The sequence below is a fragment of the Lonchura striata genome, chromosome 3, assembly GCF_050655825.1.
Source record: "Lonchura striata isolate lonStrDom1 chromosome 3, ASM5065582v1, whole genome shotgun sequence".
Taxonomy (NCBI): Eukaryota; Metazoa; Chordata; class Aves; order Passeriformes; family Estrildidae; genus Lonchura; species Lonchura striata.
In genome coordinates this window covers 20,066,170-20,089,561 of record NC_140705.1, presented here as the reverse complement: position 1 = coordinate 20,089,561, position 23,392 = coordinate 20,066,170, and the positions used below count along the sequence as shown (strand labels likewise).

Sequence of the window (23,392 nt, the reverse complement as noted above, 5' to 3'; positions counted from 1 at the left end):
GTATTTACTACTAATAATATGTTCCCTCCTGAGCTGCCTCCTTTACATAGGAGTATCTGCCTGCAGAGAAACGTGTTGTTGGATTAAAGCTACAAAACATGCAGACATCAGCAATATATTGGTTTCTGGCAGCAAGGGTTTGTCGCACCTTGTTAGTAAAGAATTTAATTTTCAGCCAAGTGTATTCAGTGCAGGACGGGCTGGCCCCTCAGGCTTTAAATTAATGTTTTAAATGAGACAGAAGCATTCTACAGAAAAGAAATTACCTGAAAATCACACATCTTCTGGCATATAATTCTACTCCATAATTTTGACAACTGAATTAAATCAGATTTGTATCTCTATTCCTGTTTCAGAAGGATTTTTCTAGGTTTCTGATGTAGGAATGAAGGACCAGAGGAAAGAGATATGCAAAAAAATGAGAGAGAACTTCCATGTGTAAATAACAAACATGTTATACATACCAAAACAAAACTAAGGTCTAGTAATTATACTAGAATAATCACCAGGACTTAGAGACAAAAAGAGAGCCTAGAACACTGATCCAAATGTTTAGCAAGATGAACATTTCAAAATCTGGATTCTTTTACATTTCAGAAATTATGTACTGAGAAATTTGAAATGGATTGCCTAGGACAGATCCACAGTTAGTGTGAATGAATGGCCATGAGGAATTGTATTACTTTCAAAGGAATTTTAGTCCTTATAATGATAAATATGGGGAGAACTCAACCACTTTAAAATGCTACTACACTACCAGGTTTCCTTTCTCTGCATATTCTGAGTACTCAGGAATTCAGACTAAGGAGATATTGAAATCACTTGTGCTCACTTGGCCATCACTTGGGAAAAAATGAGGGTTCACTTGGGAAAGACAGCACCACAGGGCAGGAGAGTGAGGCCAGGACCTCAATTCAGAAAATTTGCTTTTCAGATATTTTTCCTGCAGTTGCAGGTGAACTTAGTTGAAATGGTGATTGCTCACTACTTCTCATGAGTCTCCCCACAATTTCAGGGATGTTTTTTGGAGGGTTACTTCAACAAAAGTAAAACATGTGGGACAATGTATTGGTGTGACCATTAGAAAATATGAGAAGCATTGCAAAGCCTGGTTTGATTTTATGCAGTGTAAGCGTACATTTTTGTGACTGTTCCTCAAATCCTGATACAGTAATTCTTCACATAAATTAGGAATTTATTTTCTTCTTCCTTCATGTGATTAATCTTTTAGTGAAAGGAGAAGAAAAAAAGTTTCTTTCCACATTGATTATCATCCAAAATCCTAGCTCTATGACGCAGATGAATTACCACAAGCTTTATTTGTAGATGCACAGTCTTGGCGAATACAGCAGGATGTGAGAAGCTCAAGGTCAAACAGTGAGGCAGCACTGAAGGAGAAAACATGCCCTGCTCATCCTGATTCCTGTTCCAGCACCCCTCTGCTGGCTCATCATCCAAATTAGTGTGGGCACAAAGAAAAGGCTTAAGAAATATGCCAAAAATCAGTGTAACTAGGCAGATGATAGAAAGCAGAGGAGAATGTATCATGCCTTTGAATGCCTTCCCCTGCCCAAAGGCAGGCTTATTTATCTCTGGCTCTGCCAGTTCTGTTGCTTTTTTGTGTAACCTGTTCTTAAAAAACAACACTGGCAATCCCCTCCCTTCATTAGGCAATCTTTCCTGGGAACTGGGCTGTATATCCCAGGTCTCCAGATTTGCCTTTCATTGCAACAGCTCTGGGGAGCTGCAGTTCACATGCTGACTTGTTGTGGCTAGTCTTCATAGAACTCCACGAGATAAGACACTGTGTGGGCTGCTGCCATCCAGGGCATTTTGTGCCAGGGTAAGAGCTGGGGCAAGGAGAGAGCTTTTGCTCTGGCTGGTGAAGAAGGATGGCTGTAAATTGTGAGGGTGAATGTAGAGGTTTGCAGATGTACATAACATAAATTCTGGCAGCCATAGCCCTTTGGCAAGAGTTAGAAGGTGCTCTGGCCCAGATAGAGAGCTGGGATAATGGTGCTGTGGGTAGGCACAAGTCAGCAAAGAGTTTCAGATGGTCTTCTGAGAGAGTAAGAGCCCCAGCAGCTTTGGACGCAGAGGAAGGGCAGTCTCAGGAGTGAGCAGGGAATAGGAGGGAAACAAAATATTTGAAAGTACGTAAATTTTAAGATGCTACAATACAGAAATTTGGAGAAAACCTAAGGGATGGTTTTCAAACTTACAGCCCTAAGGGCAGAGAATAAAATACTAATACATAACATTTCTTTTTAGTTTTTTATTGAGTCTAAGTGGGTGCTTTCTTATACCACTCCTTATATACCCAGTACTTATTCTGCCTAAATATCAGTACATCAGTTAATATCTGTAAATCAAGACTAACATGTGTCTCTGGGCCCATTAGGCATTCCTAGTGACTACATCCATTGCAATGAATATTATATTTTAATAATTGATGTTTCACATGCCCTACTTTTCTCTTCTTTGCACTGGGACCTTCTCCAAATGTATCTGAAGCACTCCTGGTAAATGGAGGGTAATGCTGAAGTGAAACTACAATATGACCTTTTCTCTTTTGTTGTTGATGGTCAGAATTTACATGTTAAATTAGAGTCAAATTTCAGCTCAGTCATTGGATTCCTGTTACAATGCTAAGGATTGAGGTTTTGTGACACCTTCTCCAAATTCACTGGAAAGGAAATAATGAAACATTCATGTAAGTAAATTACAGCTCCACACCCTATTACTCATAGAAGTTGAAAGTAATTTGAAATCTTGAGTATATATGAATTATTGAACAATGAGTGAAAATGAAAGAAAAGGGGGACTATAACTTGCACTTCCACCATTTGTGCAAATTGCTACTGTGGTACCTCTGTTCAGTAATTTCAGGGCAGTGTTGAAAGAGCAGCAGAAACCTGTAATATTTAAAAACAGTAGGAGCCTTATTACATAGCAAAGCCAGAAGGCAGCAACAGATCAAAGATGAGAAAGGACATAAAAGGAAACGTGGATGGTTCCAGTTAGTCCCACCTGAGCTCATGGATAAGTTGAGTTCTGCACCTCTTCTGGCTGCCCTCCTTCCATCTGGCTGGTGGAGAAGGACACATTAACACATTTTGTTAAAGACAGCTGGGGTAAGCTAAGAACAAAGGTGTGTCCCAGCATCATCTCTGGAAGTGGAAGTGAACTTTGTCCAACAGTTGCTATCTATGAGGTGAAAAGGTGAAAGATTTTTTTAGAATACAGGGATAGGCACTGCAGAATAGCTATATAGAGGAACAGATTTAGCTTTTAGAATAGGTGTATGTGTAATCTTGAATTTTGTAAAAGGTCTTTTTTCCCAGTATTTAGGTTTTTACATATTCCCAATTTTTATGTGGCTATTTACCTACACAATTTTAGGACCCTACTTTAAAATTTTCTCCTTTTCTCAGTATGAAGATTTGACTAGCACTTTTTTTATGCCCAACACACAAGTCTCAGTCAAATTTCTCAACTCCTCCACTTTTCACAGGTGAAAGCACCTGTACCTTCACTCATTAGCTCTTCCTGTATCCTACAGGTTTCTCTTCTGGAATAATCTTTAACATGAGGTATTTTGGTTGATCCTTCTAGTGAATTTAACCCCACATGAGACAAAACTAACTTCTTCAGCCACCACTTTCATGGTAGCATTATGTTTTAACAAGACCAGATACAAAATTTTCTTTGCTTAGGAATGTGTTTCTCAATTGCAAACAAATTTCATGGCTATCAAACTAGATATCTGATTTTCATGTCTAATTGACGTCTGGGAACTAAAAGTCTTTCATTGTCATTTGTAATATTTATCTTCCTATATTGTTAATATCTTTTCTAGTAACCTTAAGGAATTTTTTTCTATGCCATCACCACTACTGACGAGATTACAGCAGTCTCCTATTTATTTCTCTTTTCTCATTGCTATTTCGATCTCAGAGATCAAATCTTGATTGCTATTTGATTGTGGTTTAGTTTTCTCTGCAGTACTTGTTCTTTCATTCTGCACAGTAATTCTGATTCCCAGATTTTATTTTCTGGACTTCATGAACTTCTTGTACATAATTTCTCTCATACTAATATCTCATAGATTCCTACATGGAAACTCATTAACCTGCCTTCTATCTGATGGCTTTTGCAAGAAGCATTCTTTCTCCCAGTTCTGCTTCCTTTCTGCTCTCCCTTCCTTCTTTTTTTTTTGTTTCTGATCAATAGCCAGGGTCCCCAAGATCCTCTACCAATCTTCTCCCTTTAGTCCATAAATTAAATTCATAGTCATGCACAGACCTCACACACAGACTTTGATAGAGTTCAAGAGGAGTCCTTTCTTTACAAGAGCTTTCTGATATTTTCTAATGAAAAAATTTCTTCTACTATCAAACTTTGTGCTCTTTTAATATTTGTTGTTTTGACACATCACTTCATTAAATCCAGCCAAGCTTCAAATGTCTGTTCATAAATGAGTTTTCTAATCCTGTCTATACCAGAACTGTCTCTTGGATGTTTTCTCTGAGAGGATATGATCCTTCAGTTTTAAGAAAAACTTAGGCTGGCAAAAAGCAAAGCTGGAAAAGGCAGACAAATTTTGCATTTGTAGTTAATTTTAGAACGAGCTGAAGAACCTTTGGCAAGTACAAGCTGTACTTTCATAATGGCCACACTGGCACAGCCTGTGTAGCACTGGAAGGGCCAAGTGGCAAGTTCTCTCTGCAGTCACAAAATGAGATACTGGCCCTTGTCTGCGAGGGTGCACATGAACCTGGGTGTGCTGTTTGCTCCTTGCCCCAGGAGACCTGTGTGAGAGGGCTCCAGGCACCACTTTGGACACAGGCCAGGCAGCTTCGTTTGCCAGTCAAAATCAACCGTTCACAAACAGGTGAGTTTGTGTAAGCTACCTGGCACCTAGACAAAAGTCAGGCTGAGAGGAAACAGGAGTCCTTTGTGAATGTCTCACAAGTAAGAAAGGAAACTAATTTAATCAAGCACTCTAGAAAACAGATAGTATGATCTGTTTCAGTTTTAAGCCAGAGCAGTCTAATTGAACCAGCTGTAAAAATATGAATACAGATTTTCATAGTGGCAACTTGCTAGCTATCTTTTGCAAAATCATTGTGCCATTTTTAGATAGTTAATTAAGTCCTTTAGGTATCAGGACTCCAGGAAGTGATAAGACAGCTTGTGAAAAGGCAGCTTGGGCAGTTCAGGTGTTTGCTGCTTGGTAAAGCACTTATAGGATACCTTTGGTTATTCCAGGTGAGATGGACTGCATAATGCCATGCATAGAGTGACTAGGTAGGACTGGCAATTCCTTTAAGAAAGGTAGAGCCCTAAGAGTACAGGAGAAAAGGGGGAGTATTACTTCTCCTTTTACCTGTGTGAATATAATGCATGACTTCTTGATTTGTAACAAGAAATTTCTCTGTATGCACTTCCAGTGTGACTGAAAAAAATAGATATAACGCTGCTGATTAAAAGTATAACATTAAAAATAAAAGTGCAACAGAGGTTTTACTCTCCAACTCACCAAGGACATTGATCAATGCTCAGCAAAGCCTCTTAATCTCACCTCTCACCTCACCTCTTACTGACACCTCTGGAGAAATCACAGAACAGAGTAAGTATCTGGCTTCCTCCTTGTTCAGGCTTTTAACCTTATTTTGCAAGCCCAGGGAAGAAGCAGCAATGATGTAAGTAGGTAAATTAAAGACTGAAAACACTTCTGTCCCTCCGCCTTTTTTTTTTTTCCACTCCCAAATTAAGAAAACATATACCAGGATTTTAATGAGGATTAGGGGGTTAAACCAGAACATGACTTTTAGACATGAAATGGGACTTACCTTGCTGTTTCCTGTTCACCAGACCTTTATAGCCTGAAATGAGGCTATGGGAATTCATTTTGCTTGCATGGAGCATGACATCTACAGCATGAATTTTTCTGTTGTTATTTAATTTAGCACTGGAGCACCCACCAATTCTATTTGAGGCTCCATCAATGCTCTTAATGTTGCCACTATGGATAGGCTGTTTATTTCAACAGATAGTCCTCAGAACCTGATAAATTTAAAATGCTGATGCTAATGTTTGACATTACACCACCGATGCCAAGTCAAAATAAGATCAAGATAAGTGGAACCATTAAAAAAAACATAGACTATTACTACTGGAAAAATTCTGTTTCCTCTTTCAGCTTTTATTTAAATGACAGCACATGCAGTTTACTGAAATTAGTAGATGGAGGTTTTTTTCTTTCTTTTTCTTCATTATTTGTTTTTTATTATCACTTTCACAAAGAGTGAAAATGGTAGCAAAGGCCTTTTTCATTCCTTAGTTTTAATTTGCTGACAATGGACGTGCCAGCACCTGTGTGTGAAGCAGTGCTCACCTCCCACCACACAATCCCGGAAAGCTGTCCAAGATTCTGCCTGCTCTCACTGAATGTACCACCCAGGCTCTGGATACTGGTGGTGTGGAGTAGGGCAGGGCATTCGGTGGTGGTACATGACTCACTGTTGAACCATCACATCAGCTGGTATTAGTTCTGCCCCCTAACCCATATAAATCCTATTCAATATATGCCTATTCAAGAAGATGAAAGAAGATGGGCATGGTGAAGATAATATGAAGGAAAAGAATTATGCAGACAGAAATTCTATGGGCCCTTGCTGTGACATACACAGTGCATAGTTGGTGCTGTAGGGCCACCCTTATTTTACCTGTTATATACCAAGAAACTTTCCCAGCTTTGTTCTGCAAACCTCCACTGCAATTCTTGGCAGCACCTCACTTTTATTGTGGTGAAATATCTCTTTACACAAAGTGCCCAGGGACACAATGGACCATTAGTCTCTACCAGGAGAAAAGTGTTAAATACAATGCACAAAATAGTAGTCAACAGTATCCAAATGGATTCCCATGGGAGATGGAAGTGTTTTCCTGTTTCTCCAGTGCAGGTGTAGGCACAGCAGTACCGTCTTTCTGATTCTTCCTCCATAAAAATCCCCAAAAGCCAAGCAGTTCCCTATTTTCTGGGAGGAGAGCAGCTCTTTCCTCCTCTAAAAGGCATCTGATGCTTGCTAATGGCAGAATATCCAACTCAGTCAGTGACTGGAGCTTTGAAAGCAGCCCTTTTTGCCCTGGAAGTTAATTTAAAATGAGCTGCATTTTTGATGCTGTCAGAAAGCTTGGCTGGTTAGTCCTCAAAGGTTACGAACAACAGGAGAGAAGGGAGGGTTCCTGTTGTGCTATGGCAACTGTCACAAACTCGTGTACACATTAGCAAGATCAAACGTTTGTTCAGCCTGGGAAAGAGCAGGTAAACACCACGCTAATCCCTCTGGAGCTGTGAGACACACAGGCTGCCAGGATGTACAGCTTTCCTCAAGAGATGCAAGAAGTCAGTCAGGGTCCGTTTCTCTCCTTGCAGTTTATTTATTCAAGGTTTGTGCTTTGCAAGGCTGCCCCACTTGTTCCTTGTCATGCAGCTGCGCTGACTGAAGTACAAGGGAGTGTAGCACAAAGGGAGAGGGAAGCTTCAAGAGGTCAGCTTTGCACTAGAAAAGCAGAGAGCAAGCTGAGAGCAAGGTACCAGGGACCTCTAAGTCCTGGCTGCAAACCCTGTGCTTCCTTAACCACCAGACCTATTTGGCTCCAGCAAAATGTTCCCAACGAGCTGAGCTGGGTGTTGAGGATGCATTTATAGTACACGATAAAATGCCTTTGACCTGATGTAGAAAGTACATCCATCATCATAAGTGATTTGGTGCCTGAATCAGGGCTTCCCCGTGGACACCTTATTTCCTTTGGGATCCAAGCTTTGGTAGGACCCCAGAAAAGCTTAAAACAATACTGGTTAACTTGAGTGAGAAATGACCAAGGCTAGGTTAATTTTATATCCTAACAGTACTGAAAAAAGACTGTGAATCTGTACTAAAATCTGAGACAGTGCTACAGGCTGTGCAGAACACAAGCACAAAATTGTGATTAGATTTGCATGCATAATTATTTTCAGGCCATGTGAATTAAAGGGAAAAAAAACCCTCTGAAACATTATTAAGTATTGAGGTGGCCATCTCAGAGGTGCCTTCACTTTGAATCAAGCCAGGTGTTTACAATGGAGAAAAAAAAATCCTGAAGAACTGAAAAGGCAATACAAGATTTTGATGACACTGGAAAGCTGCTTCCTTGTTTGTCCACATCCATCAGCATCTAAAGAGCAGTGGTTTGGCTCAGCTACCTTGGAATATGTTAAGAGAGACTCGTCGCTGTGTACATTGTTTATGTTTTCTTTTAAATGTCTTTCCAAATTTGTTTTCCTAAAGCCTTAATCAAAACTTTATAAGTAAGGAAAGATACATTTAGCAGAGTTTACTGGGTGTTAGTGGTCAGTAGGGCTTGCTAAACCTGGAGGAAATGCTGCTTCCAGAAAATGAAGATGTTGGCATGAAATAGTGTGTGCAGGGGGAGACCTGCTCCCTCCATCCATCCTGCTGAGCCGGACAGACACACAGCCAGGGATGCAGGACAGGCAGTGGCAGTGGAGCTGTTGTCAAAGCTTAGTGGTCAGGACATTTTGATAAGGTACAGAAGAAAACCAGGCTGCATTCCTGTGTCCTGCAATGTTTACAAGTGCTTCCTGAGACAACACAGAGAAAAAACAATTTGGTTTTCTTAATCTGAAGGAGATGATACAGACACTGCTTCACCCACACAACCCAGGTGAAGATGCAAAATTACACATGCCCAGAGCTATGAAGAGGTGGGCCATTCTGCACCTTCTGCATTGAAAATGTGTCCTGAGCTGAGGGGCAGCAGATAGAGGAGATATTGAGGAATATTCTTCCCTGTCTGAAACTAAGGGAGTTTTGGATTGGAAGTGCAGGAATGCGTCTCAATCTGTGAAATTTCTTAAACTGCATCAAAGACATTGATCAAAGTCCAAAATTTACTTTTCTTTCCTTGAATCCCATGGTCTGTTGCTTGTGTGGAAAAAAAAATATGGGTTTTGTGCTCTTAAGGGGAGGAGATAATGAAAAATTCAGAGGGCTCACAGCCTGTGGTAAGGCTGATAAACTGGCTTCTAATTAACTGCCAGTTCTGAGAGCAGGGAGTGAGTCTTCATGCTGCAACCTGTGACTGCAGTGAGTCTTGCTCTGTGGTGCTACAGCCACCTCACATGGCAAAGGGATGGTAGATGACTCTAAACAAAGCAAAAAACAAAAAATTTATTTTTGTATATTTCTTACTTTAAAATGTGAAAGTTACAACTGCAACTGGCAAATTTTTAACTTTGTAAGAGTCCTTTTAAAAATTTTTCTAGCATGTAGTAAAGTAAAAGAGACCTTAGGCTCCTCTTTACCATTACTTCTGCTACAACTTGAATCCACAGAAACTGGTGAAGGTTTTCTGGAATAAAATATCTGAACACCCTGAAAAATCAGTGATATATTCCTGATATGACAAGTAATCTAGTTTATATTTCACTGTTTACTTTGTAAACAGGGAAACTTTGCTTTTACAAGATTTTGTTCTTACAGTTTTAACAGAAAGATTAATGTATGGCACTTTGTGAATGCGACAGCTGAGTTCTGTTTCACTGCTCTTTAAAATACTCTCTGCTTTCTCTCTGTTTAAGAAAAATCAAGGAATTATCAGGGATTTTCTTTTTCACTACAAATGCAAATGCACAGGATGACAGCTGAGCCTCACTGATTTAAGGCTTCACAGACCTGTCTTGTAAACATTAATGGCATTTGAGTCATCTTGTCTGCCTCCTCACAGTCACACAGAAATTATTAAATGCTGGGGCAGTGGGGGAGGCAGGGGAACCCTTTGGTTTAAGATGCTGTCCACAGCTGTCATGAAAGTTCAGTCTAACTTATAAGATTTATTGAGTTTGGAGACCTTTTTTATCTGTTTCCTACCTATATAAAATGAATAAAAAAACAGACAAGAAAGATTCCTAATAAGGCAGTCTAGATCTGAAGAGCAAATTAAGGTCAATTCCTGAACAAAATTGAAGCGTGAGCTACTTTTCTTTTTCAAGTAGCTTTACTTATGTTAATAGCCACAGTTCCTTAGTTTGTGAATAATTCATGTGTATAAGTATCCACAAGACTTGAGCCTGTAGGTTACAAATTTGTATTAAGCACTGAGTGGCTTAAAAATACATTTTTAAAGAAATACAGAACAACTTTTATTTGGTGTTAAAAGACAATTTCAATGCAACAGTTAATTATTGTGAATAAAGATGGTTCAACAAACACCATCTACATAAGCAGAATGTAGTAAATATCTTCAATATGTCCTCAGCCCGCTGTATTGCATATTATACCTTCATTTTGTGCAGGAAAATTTTAAGAAGGATATGGCTACATTCCTGCAAAGGAAAACACACACACATTAAGCAGTATATATTAGACAAAGGTTTTGGCAGAAGAATGATGACTCCAATTTAAAATCTTATTTATTTTCTCTTTATATCCACCTGTATGTTCTCTACACTTCTGAGCAATGTGAGCCGCAATTCTGGGGGCTTTGTCCTGGTGACGTTTTTTCAGTGGTGGCCATTCCTGGTGATTGCCACCACCTCAGTGACAAGTGGAGAGCAGTGTCAGCCTCCCTGGTTCCCACTCCCCACCACTGATGTCTGTTGGCATCATTCAGGATATTGTACAGCTAAACAAAACAGGGTCTTCAACATGCATGAGGAATCTCAACTGGAAACAGAATCCTAGGAGGCCCTGTCTTTATTTGATCCAAAGATTTCCTTAAAGTGAAAGAGGCAGATTGCAAGACCTGACAATCTCTTCCATTTTCCTTAGCAGTCAGTCCATAGTCACTCCTCTCTGTTTGTAGGGTTTTCCACCCATTGTTCTTCCATCTGCTACACACAGCAGGGATCATGGCAGCAGGGGCTCAGCAGGAGAGCACAGCATAGAGGCAGAGGGCAGGCAAGGAAGGGAAAAAATAATGGAGAGTGAAAAATAATGAGGAGGGTTACATGTCAGGGAAGAAGAAGAAGAAGCAGAGACTGTCAGAAGGTGGGAAGAGAACGTCCCAGTGTTTGTGGGAAGCCTGTGAAGTTCCATCTGTCTGTACATAGACATGCTGAAAAGGAGGCTGAAATGGCATCTCCTCCATACCATGACTGCTGCAGATTTCAGTCATGACTCGGTGAGGCCCCTGCATCAAGTAATTTTTGTTCCACCTTAGCACACATTTGCTGAGTTCATTTTGAGTAACTGACATGTGACAGACTGATCACATGCTAAACCTCTCCAGGAAGAGCTGAATGAGTGTTTGTTTGTTTTCTTTTTTAATCTCTATACCATATCTGTTACACACTCTGTGCCAAAAAAAGTATTTAGTACTGCACAACAGGATGTGTGTTTTGGAATTAGAGTGAGTGAAAGAGGTCATCTGCACTTAGCAATGACAGGTTGCAGTGGATATAATCCAGTCCTTTGCACTCAAGAGTTTGTACTTTTGAAAGGCAGCCTCACTCAGAACAGCACCGTGACACTTCCAACAAATAAGAAAACCTTCAGCCCAAAGACAGGTTGTTCCTCTCCGCCTATTGAACTTGGGAGTATGAATATACATTCAAATAGCATTGCATGAAGCAATGCAACTCCTTGAGTGAGAAGGCCATGGCATGGTTGAGGAGAAATCAAGCTGGAAATTGTTTGCAGTCTCACCTCCACAAGCTTTTTTTAACCCTGGATCCTTGCCATGAGTCAGAGGTTAGGGAACACTTTACCCACCAGCTGCAAAACCCCTGCCCTGGTGGTTCCAGGCAAAAGGACATCTGGTCTTTTGCTCCATGATTTCTGCTGAAAGACTTATATCTCTTGTATTTGTCCTCTTTGACTCAGTAGCCCAGTAACTGTATCCCATCCTGTGCATCTTACACCACAAGTTGAAATTTGTGTCCTGCCAGTTGGTGCTGTTTCAGTTGTTCACCTGGCAATTCTAAAAGCTCCCTTTGCCCTTGTGACCTGCTCTATTAAACAGTTGTTCCTGGAGAGTAAGGGCAAGCTTTAATGACATTTGGATACTTTCTGCTCTGTGTAAAGGATAAGACATATATATATATCTGACAAATTATCAGGAGGGTAGGAGGGATCTATCTGTATGTGCTTGATCTCATTAACAACATGAACTGAAGAACTGAGCTCTCCTGCCTGATTACCATCAGGTTTAAAAGGTCAGGCTAAGGATGATGGCTGTGAAGGCATTCAGAGACTTGATGAGATTGTCACCAAATTGTAGGCATTGTTTTCCAGTACCCGTTGTTTAATTTGCAGAGCAGGTATTAATGTATTCTTCCCCTTTGCTGGGTGCTTTGCTGACCCCTCTCCTCCCTCTGCATGTTACATAGACACTCAGGGGAGATGGGGGGTGTGAGTGCAGGGCTCACTGGGGTGATGCTGGGAGACCATCTCCACCACAGGTATTTTTCTGACCTCGAGTAAATTGTATAGCTTTCTTCATCCAGTCCTTCCCCTTTTAAACAGTACTGTATGTCTGCCCAGCATATTGCAACAGTGTGCCAAGATACCTGAACTGCATTTTAACCCCTGTGAAACAGAGGTTATATAAATCCAAGTGAAGTATGGCATTTATACATCTTGGGACTTCTTGGCTAGGTCTTTGATACGTGACACTGCACCGAGCCATATAAGTGCTCCTTGTTACCAGTGTTTTAACATTTTTCACTTTGGAACCCCTGAAATATTTCAGAAAAGGTGCAGACAGCTTCACCAGTGTCCCAGATGTGAATATCCTTTCCCTAGCCTCTGCTCCCTTCAGTTCATGTACAGGTCGAACCCTCTTTCATTAAGTACATTATAATGGGCAATCTCTTTTTGCTTGTGTTTTTTTTCTAGTGAGCAATACATGATATTGAGGCAGTAAAGAGCTGAGCACAGGCAGAGAGAGGAAAAGCACCCCAGCAGTGGGGGTCTAGATAGTGTTAGTCATTTGAGGAGTCCATGGGGGCCTGCCCAGCCACCTGCCTGGGCTGTGTGCCCACACCAAGCAGGGGAAGGCTGTGCACTCACAGTGCTGCCACACAGGCACAGATGTGGGCACCGTGCTTGTGTGCTTTTCCCCATACAATTCAGTGTCCCCAAGACACTAAATTGGATCACTGTGAATCTTGGATTATACTATTAATCTTTCCTTTCTGGAAGCATGTTTTCACTCAAATGTCATGTAAAGACTTTTTTTTTTCTTTTTATCATCTGCTTGATCTTTCTGTTGATGGGTCTGTTGCTTTTAACTCCAATGACATTCAGAGTTGTGCAAATACTTTGCAAACATGTGAGAAGATGAGTCTTTGCTTGAATGAGATTACAATCTTCGAAGGCAATAGCAAACACTGAGCATGTGGATAACTCCTGAAAGCACATCTCAGAAAAGCTGGCTGAAACACAACGTTGTTCGGAGCAAAGTCTTAAAATTCCAAACATTTAAAAATAAATTAAATTCTCTGATTTGTCTTAAATTAGCTTTATTGTGTGTATTATTCTTTGTGCTTTCATGTGAAGTATTGTCATAATGTCTCAATGTATTTTCCACTGATTTATCAGAGACTGAGATTTTAGCAGGGAAACATTTTAGTAGCTATTGTGGTAACTATGTCAAAATATTGGATGAAAAACAATTAAGCAGCTCAACCCTTCTACAAAATAAGAAAAATATTATTATTATTTTGTTGCAAGGAATTTTGTTTTGGGAAGAAGTACCTCTGCCAAAGTAATTTATTGAGAAAAAGCCAACTGTCTTTTGTAGCTCATGTGTCTCAGAGAGCCTTAAGCCTGTGCAATGCAGAGCCTGGCCCTGAGGTATGAGGGCCAGTTTCCATACTTCTTCTGGAGCTGCTGCCAGGCAGCTGCTTGTACATGGCTCAGTGTTGGTGAGGCAGCTCCACCCCAACCAACATTAGAGAGACGTTTCTTTTTATACTCAAATCCTGGCTTTTTTTTCCCTGCTGTGTAGTCTGTGACATACAGAACAATATTTTCATGTGCATCACTTTATTTCCAGCAGGAAATTTACAGAGCAACTTTCTCATTGGGATTTAAGGCTCTGCCCAGCAAATTAAAACAGGTTAGGAAACTGGTTGCTGGCTTGGAGGTTGAGAAGTAGCTCAAGCACTTTACACAGCTTTATACATTCAAATAGCATTGCATGAAGCAATGCAACTCCTTGGGTGAGAAGGTCATAGCATGGTGGAGGAGAAAGCAAGCTGGAAATTGTTTGTAGTTTCACCTCCACAAGCTTTTTTTAACCCTGAGTCCTTGCCAGCACTTGACCTGCATCTCCTCAGCACCTCAGCTTGGGTTCCTGTGCCATCATTATTATACTCTAGAAAGCTGGGGATTTTTCAGCTCAAAGTGCCAGAAAAAATGTGACAGTTTTGTCAGCTGCATTTTTTTCCTGCGGTAGGAGGGTGGTGGTTAGTTTGCAACACCTGCAGGGTAGTGCTGGCATGTGGAAGCATTCGTGGGTGCAAATCCCAGCTTAAACTGAAGGACAGAGCAGAAAGAGCCAGGCTGATGCAATCACAGTCATCCTCTCTGCTGGGAACTGGGCCTCACATGTGGCCTCTCCCAAATCTTTCTCAAGAAGGATTTGAGAAAATTTTATCTGGCATATACCAAAACCCACCTGGAAATGGGTTAATCATTGACCAGTCACATCCAAACACTGGATGACTGGAGGGCCATTGCTCAAACCTGCCTCCTGCCTGTGTGAGCTGTTGGTGGGGATACTGTGATGCCTGTGTTGAGGATCAGAATGGGACTACCCTTGGCTAGGTGTAGATATGGATAAGGAAAACCTCAAAATGTCCTTCAATTGTTATTTATCTAATTATTTTTAAATTTCTTTCACTTTTTTTTTTTTTTTTTTTTTTGTTTATATGTTTGTCTTTGAAAATGACCAGTTTTTTTTTATTTTGAGCCTTCCTAAGGGCTCAATTCTTTGCAAGCACCATTAGCCTGCAGGTAGCTTTTCCTCTTTGCTACTTTCTTATCTATAAAAAGATTATCAGTTGGTGAATGATTTTATTTTCTTATTCCTCTCTAGACATTTTTTTCTGCTACTCTTCAACACTGGGAAAGTGCTGCAGGGTGAACTTGCTATCCTAACTTTGTATCACATTGGAAAATGAATGGAGGATATGAACAATGAGTACCTTTCTGATAGAGAGACAGTGGACCTGTCTCTGACAGGCCCTTGGCATTCCATTTACCTGTCCCACTGCAAGCAGTGTTCATTCTGCAGGGAGTTTTCCTCAACCATGTGAGCCCCACAAATGGTCTAGCACTGCTATATCTTCCTGTGATGGATTTACATTAGCTGATGCTCTGCACTATTTCCCAGGACAGAGGAAAACCAGGCAGTGTTTCTCATGCACCATTAAGATGATTTAAACATTTAGAAATTTTCATTAGCCTTCTTTTGATGAATTCCTCATCCGCATTCCAAAAAAGAACCTCATTAGCTTAGCTAGGACTGAAGCATTATCTACCTACCCTTTATTTCTCAGAATTTTGCTATTCCCCAAGAGTACACTAATGCTTCCCACAGCATGAGCTGCCACAAGGGTTGCCCCGGTGAGCTGACAAATCTCAGGGACCCTGCCGCAAAGGGGACAGGGGCTTTGGAGGGTAAATGAGGGCAGGCTTAAGAGGATAATGTGGCGTTCGGTGACACTTGGCCATAATGCAACAGAGCAAAGGAGGGTTTTTCAAAAAACCAGATTGAATAAACAAGACATTATTAGAAGATTCTTAGCCAACACACTTCTTGTTATTATGAAACCTAAGATCAGTGTAATCTTTAAGAGGTTTTAAGTTTCTGTTTAGAAGCACCTGCCCCCTCTCATGGCACTGAAAGGTAGTTTTCCCTAGAAGACAGATTCCAGTTTTCCTGTATCGGTGACAGACTAACGCTGTATCTACATCTAGTGGATCTCCCACAACATTGCCACTGCCTTCAGTGTGTGTGCTAGGAGCGTGCAGCTTTGCCCAGGAGAGTGAGGTGCTGGCTATGCCTGCCTGGGAATGCCCTGGCCACACCAGCCTTTTTCCAGCCCATCAGTCAGCAGCCAAGTCTGATAAATCTGCAGCTATTCATGTTTACAAACTCTAACTCAAGTAAATAGGTGTGGGTGTCTCTGTTTAGAATAGCACCACAGGAGCTCACCTGAGCCAATGCAGTTATGCTGGTGACTTACATCTGGTTTTCTTACATGTGTCAGTGTTGGTACAGTTATTAGCTCAGTATCACTTCTGTGGTGCAGTTAATATTCTCAGTGCCTTAGTATGTGCACAGCAGAAAAGAGAAGACAGGAGGAGACAGAGGAAGTGCAGCTCAGCTTAATTCTTCTATTTTGTTTTTCAGAGAATATTACCATTAAACACCATTAGAAGATCTGTGTCCCACTCCTCATATTTACCCTACCTTTAGGTGGATCACTCTGGACATTGCTTGTTCCCCTTCTCACCTCTGTTTTCCACCCTAAGTCAGTGTAGCTTAACTACTTATTCCATGGCTCTTTGGGGCTAGTGCATCACAATGCATAACTGGGAGGCTTCAAACATGGACAGACAATTGTTCCTCAGGGTAAATTGTTGTTTGGATGTTTGTTCCTCAATGTGAATGCACTACACAGAGTAGGTGCCACTCTGACTGTATCACACACCTATGGGAGGGGGCACAAACTCCCCTGTGCCAGCAAAGGCCAGCACTGTCACTGCAGTGCAATGACGTTCTTCTCCTGTGTCCCCCTCCTCGCTACCTGTGCTCCCTGCTTGACCCTCTTGCTTCACATGTCAGCCAGCTGCATGCCACTGGCTTCACTCCATCTCTCCATGGTTCAGGAGAGGCCTTCACCCTTGTCCCCCACACTGCTGAGTAGGGATGGTGCTGCAGCCCTGGAGCAGCTCATCTCCCAAAGACTGCACTGCTGCTCCAGAGCCAGGGATGAGCTGCAGGTCCTGCACACTCTAACTGCCCCACCCAAGGCGTTCATCAGCAGGGCCCAGCTGCTTGCCAGAGCTGCAGTAGATGCCTTTGTCTGGATGGTGGCACAGGCTCTGCAGGGTGTGAAGAAACCCCTCTTTCTTGAGGGTCCTGCAGCAGACAGGGCAGGCTTTACTAAAAGCAAAGCTGAAGGAAAAGATCCCAGGTAGACACAATCACCTGGCTGAGCAGTTTTTGTATCATTGTCAAATCCAGACAGTCAAACAGCAGGAGACAGACTCTCAAAATCATGAGGCTGGCATAACCTTGGGATTTTTTTTAAAAGCCAAGTGTCTTTCTTTTTGTTCCTGCGCATGTTCAGAAGAGGTTTTTGAGGTTTTTATTGCAGCCAACAGCCATGATTTGGCTGTTAAATTCAGACTGCATTTAAACTGCAGACTGCATTTAAAATTATCTCTTTAATGAGGTAATTCTCCTCCAAAGTTAAAAGCCAAGCTCAAGAAAGGAGCTGGGGCTTCTGAATGCTGCTGCAGTTGGTCCCATAAAAAAAATTACCCCTCTCCAAAATCTTGCTTTTCTTCATGTGAGGCACTAAAGAAAGGTACAAGAACTCCAAGTGGGGGTCGAAGTAACTCCTTCTCTGTACTGACTATATGGAAAATCCAGATGCTGCCTTTAGAGAAAATGTGGTTTTTTAATATTCATCTGCTGGAATGAGGCTAGTAAGAAAATACTTGAACATTCAGCATAAACCTGCAGAGTAAAAGAAACTAGTAGATTCAGCAGCTGCAGATAATTGTTAAAGAATCTATTATTAAAGGTAGCCAGAAAATGTAAATCGCATTCTATGTTTACTCATAATTTGTGTCAGAATTATGTGACAGAAGTATAGTGTACAAGACCTAAATATGATATAAAATTAAAAACTAAATCTGAATAATGAAAAATAAAAAATGTAAAAAGCTTGTATTTGGAATGAGAGAGTAAATGTGTTTCTTAGGCCTTCTTTATCTGACAATAAATTCTCTAAATTCACTGGGACCCAAAAAACTTTCTCCTTGGACACACGGTCATTTTATGATGGAAAATTGTTTTATTAAAAAAGAAGATCAAGTGTAATTTGTACCAATAAATAAAAAATCCTACAGCTATTATGAGGCACAGCAGAAGAGACTCATTAAATACAAAATAGCTTCAATAAAAGGAACACTGAAGCAACTGCACTGATCTCCACCAAGGTCTCCTTTTCCCCTTCACAATTCCTGCAAGATAGATATGGAGTGGATCCATTCAGACAACAGGGAAAATTATTAAGATGGTCGTTAACCAAACCTAAGAATTATCACCTAGCTCATTCACTATGGACAAAATGATATGTTTATCATAAGCCCATTTGAGTATAAAGGATTTTGCAAGTTCTCCAAAGGAGGAGTCCCTTTCCAATTTATCCTCAAAGAGATCAAAAGAACCCTCAGCAACCAATGAAACAAGTAAGCAACTATTCAAAACAAATGAGTCAGCTCAAACACCGATCATAGGGGGAAAAAAAAATCAAGTGTTGTTTTTCATGCATTACTCCCCCTTTCCCTGCCCACGGCTGCTCCAAACTCATGTGTTTGGCTGCAAATCTATGATTGTACACTTTTGTTGATAAATCATGTTTGTCTGGAGTTGAAAGAGTTTTGAGGAAGTTCTTTGTCAATCAGCGTTATTAATGACATAGTTGTAAATCTCACTGTCATAGTATTGACTGAGTAAATAAGTACTTTATGACCTAAAGAAATATTTTCCCAGTGAGGAAACTGGTTTGAAGAAAATTGCCTAATCTTTTTTCCGCTATACCTCAAAGTCATGCATACAGCTGGGCACCCATTCAAAGATGAACTCAGACTGTCTGTATCTCACAGGATCAGTAAGGTGCTGATTTTCTAGATACATCACTTAGCCTGAAGTCCAACAAATTGTTAAAAATGGATATGTTTTTTGATTGGAATGGAAATAAAACTTTATATTCTTCCTATGATCCCTCTCTTTATAATTTTTATTTTGCACATCTGTACTTCCAAGTAACTTTAGGGCTTGCCTGGAAAGAGACCAGATTCCGCCATTAATCTCCATTTTGTAAACCAGCATTATCAGTAACCTGCCTCAGTTTCCTTTTCTGTAGATCACCCTCCACAGCACTGCTGCTGTGACGATTTGCTCATTTAAAGGCAGCCACCAGCCATGCCCGTGTGAAGGCGTCCCCGTCCCTGTCCGGACAGCAGCTGTGGCAGGACGGGCAGAGGCAGCAGGGGGAATCTGCATTGGCAGCAGGGCCAGCACAGCAGCTCCAGCGAGGCTCAGAGCCGGGCTGTTCCTCGGCACAGCCAGGTCAGGATCCAGGGGAGCCTTTGCTCTCCGCCCCGCTGCGAGGATTCATTCCCCTTTCCGCGCTGCTGCGGCGCCTCTGAGGGCTCTGCGGGCCGGTCCCGAGCCCGGCCGGGGCTGAATGCCCGTGCGGGGCCGGTCCCGAGCCCGGCCGGGGCTCAATGGCCGTGCGGGGCCGGTCCCGAGCCCGGCCGGGGCTCAATGCCCGTGCGGGGCCGGTCCCGAGCCCGGCCGGGGCTCACTGCCCGTGCGGGGCCGGTCCCGAGCCCGGCCGGGGCTCAATGGCCGTGCGGGGCCGGTCCCGAGCCCGGCCGGGGCTCCGCGCCCGTGCGGGGCCGGTCCCGAGCCCGGCCGGGGCTCACTGCCCGTGCGGGGCCGGTCCCGAGCCCGGCCGGGGCTCACTGCCCGTGCGGGGCCGGTCCCGAGCTCGGCCGGGGCTGAATGCCCGTGCGGGGCCGGTCCCGAGCCCGGCCGGGGCTGAATGCCCGTGCGGGGCCGGTCCCGAGCCCGGCCGGGGCTCCGTGCCCGTGCGGGGCCGGTCCCGAGCCCGGCCGGGGCTGAATGCCCGTGCGGGGCCGGTCCCGAGCCCGGCCGGGGCTCACTGCCCGTGCGGGGCCGGTCCCGAGCCCGGCCGGGGCTCAATGGCCGTGCGGGGCCGGTCCCGAGCCCGGCCGGGGCTCCGCGCCCGTGCGGGGCCGGTCCCGAGCCCGGCCGGGGCTCAGTGCCCGTGCGGGGCCGGTCCCGAGCCCGGCCGGGGCTCCGTGCCCGTGCGGGGCCGGTCCCGAGCCCGGCCGGGGCTGAATGCCCGTGCGGGGCCGGTCCCGAGCCCGGCCGGGGCTCACTGCCCGTGCGGGGCCGGTCCCGAGCCCGGCCGGGGCTCAATGGCCGTGCGGGGCCGGTCCGCACGGACAGCACAGAGACACCGCCGTGCTGGCACTGCCCGGGCCTCGGAGAAGCTTTTCGGTGGAACCCAGGTTGCTGGTTTAAGGCTGTGGAGTCTTAAACAATTCCTGATCTAGTCCCTGACCGAGCGGAGAGCAGCGGAGCTGTTCGATCCGCCCTTGTGAGCACAGTGCAGAGGAAAGCTGTCCCTGGGCCGATGCCTGCAAGGAATCCTCAGCGGAGTGGCTCTCCCCGCCTCTCCTGCGTCTCTTCTTCCTCACCAAGCCCCACAAGCTGGAATGCTCCTGGCATCCTTGCATCCCTGTGCCATCGTGGCTGCTCAAGGGGGTGAGCAGAGTGCACCCACCTCGGCTGCTGGAGGCACCAGGCTTGCAACAAGTAATGCTGTGAGAGGATGGATTGTGAGAGATCAGAAATAGTGCTGAAGACAACCTCATCCCTGAGCAGCAGTAGCTGGACTAATTACCAAAGAGTAGGAACAGGCTTGCCTTTAATAGGGTGCAATTGTGTCCAATAAGGGTGTTCCAAGAAGGATGGTGTTATAAAAGAGTGGGTTACCTGTGTGAGAGGGGAGTGGCAGTCAGCTGGCTGTGCTGCAGTGAGGAGTGAGGGTCAGGCAGTTGTGCTTGGAACAGGAAGGGTCAGGTGTTTGTGGTAGGGACAGGTAGAAATCAGCCAGCCATGTGGAAGAAAGAGCAAAGGAGTAAGAGTTGAGAGAAGCTGCCTGTGGGAACTCACAGAGAGAAGGTATGAAAACTTTACAGTAAGATAATAAAGTAATGGTGGCAGTCAGTTCCCATTCACCATCAATTGGTGCCAAGCACTGATGCTGACAATTGGTGGCCCATATGGGGATGAATCCCAACATCCAAGCACTGAACAGGGGCTGGTGACCTTGTGTTGAGATCAGCTGAAAAAATAAAGCCATCTTAGCTCTTTTACAGAATCACGCAATAATTTAAGATGCAGAGGTATCACAGGCCCAATCCTTGCAGTACACGAGGTCAGATGCACCTTTGATACTAGATCATGTCACTCAGGGCCACATGTAGTCAAGTACTGATTATTTCCAAGGACAGAGATCCTACTAGAGATTTCAGTAGGTTTCATGGATTTTACACCTGATAAGAAATCACAAGTTAATTTATGCTCTTGGATCTCGCATAAGCAACTCTGAGCTCTTCTTGGGTAGTTTCTTGCAGTACATGTGAGAGAGCATGCTATTCCTGCCTGGAAGACAGCTGGACCCACAAGACACAGGTTTGCTCAACTGTGTTTCTCAGTTAGGCTTCTTTTTTTTCCCTCTTCCCCTTACTCTGCCCTATTTCAGTGAACTTCAGCAAGAAGCTGTCCAGCAGCAGAAGTTATTCCTTTCTGGTTTTGGAAAGTGTCTGGTGCATTTGAAGTGCCACCAGAAGCATGATGAATATTAGCTGTACCTCTGAGAAGAGATTGTTTTATCCATGCTTCTTTTACACAAGCAATACCATGGCCCTGCTATTGCCTTAACAATAACAGATATACTCCTGAGGGCCAGATTCAATAAATCTGTCTGAGTTATCCTGAAATCAATTTTTTAGGTCTTTGGTGACCTTGCATGAGGCCAAAATGATTTTTGTTTATTAAATTGAAATGTACCATGTTCTCTGAAACGTAATTCAGGTATTACGCAATGTTAGTTGGTATTCCAAAACTTGCTCAGGATGTTTTATAATTCAGTGTAATGAAATGATGTAATAGAGTAAAAAATTTTGCTACTTTTTTTTATCCTATATATGAATAAATGACAGATACTAACAAATTGATTGCATTTATTGAAAAAAAAGCCTAATCTCTCTTGCATACATGTGCTGTGTATATAATTTATTTATTCTTTAATTTTATGAATATATATTAATCTTCATATTAAGATAGACTTTATCCTGGATAAGATTTCTCTGTGTGCATGATGGCTTGTCCTCACTTAAGAGAGAATAAAACACAACTTTAAAACAGACTGTGGAATAAGTTTAAATACGGAAAAATACCTTATAAAATAATCTATTTTGACAAAGGGTAAAAAAGTGTATTCTGCTTTTTTAAAAAAAATATAAAATTATTATTCACAATAAAGGGTTATTTTTTTTTTTAATAGAACTCTGTTAATACCAAATTCTACTTATTTCAGTTCCTTGGAAAACTGTTAGACTGGATTGTGATGTTGGCATTGACAGAAGGCAAGATCTGAAAGCATCACAGTATAAGAAGTCCCAGAATTGGGGGAGAAGACGTGCATGGCTTCAAAACAACAAGATAAAGAATGACATTTTGGTTTTCAAAAAGTGTGCAGCACTTGCCAGACAAAATCTCTGGTTTTAAATTGTTACAGTGGAACTTTTCTCAACCAGAAGAAAAAAACTTCAGCATCTCCACAGTCATAGACCTCAGGACTTGCTGCCTAGTTACTTGGAGCATCCATAGTTTTGAGCTAATTAGCCACAGCTTTCTTCCAGAAGAAGAAATAAGGGGAAGTTTATTACCTATCAATAATGTAGTTTCCTCCTTCTGTCTCCCACATGTTAGGCTGCCAGACACTTCCCAGTCTCAAATTCCTAAAGTGTATTGGGAGCTGGTCTGTTATATGCTGTTTATTAAATAAATCCAGATTTTTGTTTTTACCAAAACAATTATGATTTTTGCATCAAAAGAGAGACATTGCCAGAATTATTGTGCTGACAATCACCTTATCCTAAAAACCTGCCTTAAGGGCCAAGTTCACAATCCTTCATCTAACATAAATGCAGCTGAGGTCCAAACCAGGTTTTGTGGTTTAGGGGTACATGATAGGTAGAGCCCTGGAGCAAAGGAGTAATTGTTTGTATTAATTATATTGCTAGTGAGTGTGCAAAATAAAATACTTTTTTGTAAAGAATAAAAGCTCACAAACTCTAGCAATTAATCAGGACTATTTTAGAGGTGAAGTTGTATGTAGTTAAAGCAGTTTGTTGACAAAGGAAAAAGTAGTAATCTCAGGCATTTATTTTTATTTCATAGCTCCCTAACTCAGTAAATCTAAAAATTATAAGGCAACAAAACTCTGGAAAGAATATATTTGTATTTCAATGGA

The 23,392-nt window shown here is 42.6% G+C and overlaps 1 long non-coding RNA gene across 1 annotated transcript; it reads left to right on the top strand.

Annotated features, from left to right (window-relative positions):
- Positions 1–20,891: 20,891 nt before the first annotated feature.
- Positions 20,892–22,587, top strand: LOC146767805 (uncharacterized). Its single transcript, XR_014953594.1, has 3 exons — positions 20,892–21,033; positions 21,479–21,546; positions 22,454–22,587. It is a non-coding gene; the product is annotated as an uncharacterized LOC146767805 (long non-coding RNA).
- Positions 22,588–23,392: the final 805 nt, after the last annotated feature.